At 35.5% G+C, this 4,605-nt stretch overlaps 1 long non-coding RNA gene across 1 annotated transcript; it reads left to right on the top strand.

The window, feature by feature from the left end:
- Positions 1-1,760: 1,760 nt before the first annotated feature.
- Positions 1,761-4,605, top strand: LOC114454586 (uncharacterized). Its single transcript, XR_003672553.1, has 2 exons — positions 1,761-3,441; positions 4,370-4,605. It is a non-coding gene; the product is annotated as an uncharacterized LOC114454586 (long non-coding RNA).

Below are 4,605 nucleotides of genomic sequence, written 5' to 3' on the forward strand. Positions count from 1 at the left end.
ACGCGGTCCAATTCCTGTCGTAAATATGTACAAAATGAAACAGCTTATGGGGAAAACAAAGGGCTTGAAGGTGGTTGAATAATATGTGTACAGTATGAAATCATCTGAGGTGTTCAACCTGAACATTAACATCTAACGATTCAGAAGAAAATCCAGAAAAATATAATTGTACACAGCATTTTGTCGGAAAACATTACTGGTGCACTTTTTGTTTGTGTAAAGTTAAATGTGCAGAGAGTCAAATGTGGGCTTTAAAAGAGTAAAAATCCCCCAAACTATGTAATGGATAGTAATTTAAATGACAAGTAGAAGAGCTTGAATTTCAAAAACTGAAAAAAATGGTAATTGTGTGAAAAATGTATTAAAATCATCATGTTTTTACATTTGCTACTAATTATGTGCATTTTAAAGCAAACCGAGGCCTTTCAAAATAAATGATGAACAGCACAATTTAGAGTTTTTTGTTTTTGCAAAAGTTGGTACGTTATTTTAGGCAACATTTGAAAAAGTGTCAGGACATATTTTGGTAGCAAGTGTCATAAAACATGCAATTTAGCTTTTTTCCCTTTTACCTTTTATTGCATTCACTTTGAATGTCGCATCACTTTGTCTCCCTGTCTGAATGTGATGTAATTCACTCGTGCTGTGACACCCCTTCACTTTACTACTGATTCTATGTGTTGATGCAACTATCCAGATCAAGAAGACTACACAACGATGAACATTGCTTCACGTCCTCTCCCGTTTTTTGTGATGAGACTAATAAAGAGCATGCACTTCCCCACTTCCTCCTTCTGCTTTCTGAGTTATCTCACTTTTCAGGTGTTTCTTCCCTTTTTTTTTTATTTTAAGTCACACTCTCCCTAAAGTTGGACAGCCTGAAGACCAACCACCAGCATCAGCATGGATCAACCCCACTCCCCTGCACAGTAATCCAATCCTGATCCGATGTGTCGCGTGGCTCCTCAAAATGTGTTTGACCAATTGTTCTAAAACCCACCTATTTATTTGAGATGAACACTAACAGAGCAACAAAATTAGCATAACTTTAGCTGACTGTATTGAACAAATACTAATGTTAGATGGATGAAAGGAATTAAGAAAGCTTAAAAACCGTCATTTATTTTGTATTTTTTTCCATAACAGAATTATTACCAGAGGTGTAAAACGTATTGAAATAAAAAGAAAACATAGTCATCAACATCCCCCACCAGAGTGGTTGACATTTTAACTCACAACCTTTTCCTAAATGCCCTAAATCTAAGAACTTAGATGTATACATAAGAAAATGTTATCACATCAGAATATAAAATTCCTAACTATCTTAAAGGGTTTCTGAGAGAAGCTGTCCCCTTTGAAGATACCTCGAACAGAATTAAAAAAAAAATGGAACAACGGCAACAACTCCGGAAAAAATAATTTCCCGCTTCTCATTTTCGAACTCCATCAAGGTATTGATACCCTGAAGCCACACACCAAATTTGGTCATCCTATCTTAAATAGTTTCTGAGAAAAGCTGTCCCCATTGAAGATACCTGAACAGAGTCCACAAAAAATGGAACAAGGGCAATGACTCCGGAAAAAAAATTATTGCGCGCTTCTCATTTTCAAACTCCATCAAGGTATTGATACCCTGAAGCCACACACCGAATTTGGTTATGGTGTCTTAAACAGTTTCTGAGAAAAGCTGCCTCCTTTGAAGATACCTTGAACAGAGTCCACAAAAAACAGAACAAGGGCAATAACTCCGGAAAAAGATAATTGCGCGCTTCTCATTTTCGAACTCCATCAAGGTATTAATACCCTAAAGCCACACACCGAATTTGGTTATTGTATCCGAAACAGTTTCTGAGAAAAGCTGTCCCCTTTAACTCGGACGGACAGATGGAGCTCAAAACTATAGCCCCCTTTCACACTTTGTTAGCGGGGGCTAATAAGTACTGTTACTTGATTGAAATTATACTTGAGTACAAGTAAGTCATAAAATACTCAAGTAAAAGTAAAGAGTAGCTCAATGAAATAGTAGTAAAGTAAAAGTTTATTTTTGGTAATAAATCTTGCCACGGTTCCCTTGCATACAGTAAACATCCCATGTATAAGCTTAAAAAGGATGAGACCAAATCTTGCACAATTTATTTTCCACAAAGGCATCTGTAGAAAATAAAAGGTTTGTTAAAATGTACAATTATTTTTTAAATAAAATAACACCAATACATTCAATTCTAAATGAATAGAATTCTCAGGCTCTAAGTATAGCTACATTTATGAACTTTAAAACAGTGCTATGCCTCATGTGGCATGTGGTAACTTCATAATAGGTAGAAACTTCAACCTGAACCTAAGAAAGTGGCTGACTGTTGATCAGAAATGGCACAACTAAGAACATACAGATTATGTCCAATGTGCCCTGAAATCAATTCGTACTGTGGTTTACGCTGCCAATTTTTTTTTAATAAATTACAAAACATTTCCTCAGTAACGGATGAGTGTTGAAAATGTAGCAAATTACTTTACTTATTTTAAAATGTAAAATTAGTGATTTACCTACAAAAGCTACTCAATTACAGTAACCAGTAATAATTCAAAAATTGAGAATGACTTTACTTGCTTTAGGTCCATATTATTATCTTTGCATAGATAGGATGAGTCGGCATTCTAGATGACATTACATCACAGACTTTATGTCCATAAACTATTTAGGTCATTTGTCCCAAACTGACTCACCCTTAGCCCTAAAGTTAGCACCATACACAGCACGAGTAATGTTATAAATTGTGTGTAAATATCTTCTCTATACTTTCTACATCCATTTAAGCTCTGGAGAGACAGCTAAACGCTAAACTGGTCTGATGATAAACTGAACTGACCTTAGTGGAGGTGAGAAAGTCACAGTGATTCTAGTCTGGCTTAGAGAAGACAAATGAATAGATAATTAAAAAAATAAAATAAAAAATAAACATTTCCTTTTCTCTGAGGATAACTTCACTTTGCTATGCGTTCACTTAAGGTTTTTCAACATGTTTGTTAGGAAAGGTTGAAAAAAAACATAGGATTTCAATATATCACAGAGCTGTGTAGGATAAAGTAGATAAAGAGGAAAAATCACATTTTAAAACTAAAAGCTGCAATATATATACGTAATATATCGATATAGATGTACTTACGGTTGTGTCTGAAGTATTGCTTTATCAGTCAGTGGAGGCTATATGATCTCACTGAACTTTGTCCGGTAAGTAAGTAAAATGATGTGACTGTTTGTGTTGCATTTAAATTAAAGTCTTTAAGCTGTCTCTTCTCAGTTGGACGTCACAGAGGGGATGCCTGATTTGGGGGTGACCTCATATATGACAGATGCTGATGGAAATGTAGTGTTTGACCCGAACACCCCAAAGGAGAGGATGAAAGCCACAGTCACTGGAGCCAAAGCACAAACACGGAAAGGTGAGAAAATAGGCTTAGTTTGTGCATTTTTCCCCATCCCAGTAAGTCTGAAAGCACATATACTAGGGATGTAACGATTCACTCAACTCCCGATACGATTCAATTCACGATCCTGGGTTCACGATACGATTTTCTCACGATTTATTTTACAAAATGGGAATGTTGACAAATGACTGAAAAATTTTCCTTTATTTTTTTGGGGAAAATACTGTACTATTTTCCTTTTATTTTTCATTGCCAAAAGAATCCCTTGATAAACTATTCAAAATGATGCAATTTAACTAAAAATAAATCTTGAATGAAATAAATAAAGGAATAATACAAATGAAGAAGAAACCTATTAATTTAAATTCTGGTTCTATAGTAAACAATTCAAAACTGCATAATAGTTCTTTTTCTTTTTAAAAGTGCAACTGAAAATGTATTTTGTGCCTTAACAATTGGACTTTAAAAAAAACATAAAAAAAAAAAACAGTCATTTTACTGTATTTACGTCAGATATTTGTTTGGACCAGCAGAGGGCGCTGGTAACCCAGTGGTCGGTTGGCATGCAGTTATTCCACCAGTGAAGAAGAGAAGCTATGCTAGCAGACAGAGCTAATAGAAAAACGTGACTTTTACAGATATTTACGTAATATTACAGATATTCTTTCGATGCTAAAGGAGTAAAGAATCATTTATGAGCATGTTTAACAGTAAATGGCGGCCAGAAAGAAAATAGTAGCAGATTCCACCCGTCACGTCCGCTTCTGGAAGGATTAATATATCGCTCTGCTGGTTAAAAAAAGTACTGCGATTCAATTTTCAGAGCATCGATGTGAACCGTGGTACCTATGAATCGATTTTTAACTGCCTTACGATTAATTGTTACATCCCTAACATATACATATACAGCTTGGTAATAAAATATGTAACATTTTTTTTACAGAGTCTGTTGGAAAGATACTTGAAATGGAAATGATGGAGGAAGTGAAGGGGTCAGACGAGGGAAAGGATACAGGTTGCGTTGCAGATACGGCTGCAGTCGAAGCCTACGTTTCCAACTCTGACCAAAGAGAAGAAGAAGAAAAAGAATATTTGAGTGACCAATCAGAAGCCTCTGTGGAAGAGCCAGAGGCCGACACCCACTCTGAAACTGCTTAATAAATATATCAAAGTCACACA

The sequence above is a fragment of the Gouania willdenowi genome, chromosome 20, assembly GCF_900634775.1.
Source record: "Gouania willdenowi chromosome 20, fGouWil2.1, whole genome shotgun sequence".
NCBI classification, from domain to species: Eukaryota; Metazoa; Chordata; class Actinopteri; order Blenniiformes; family Gobiesocidae; genus Gouania; species Gouania willdenowi.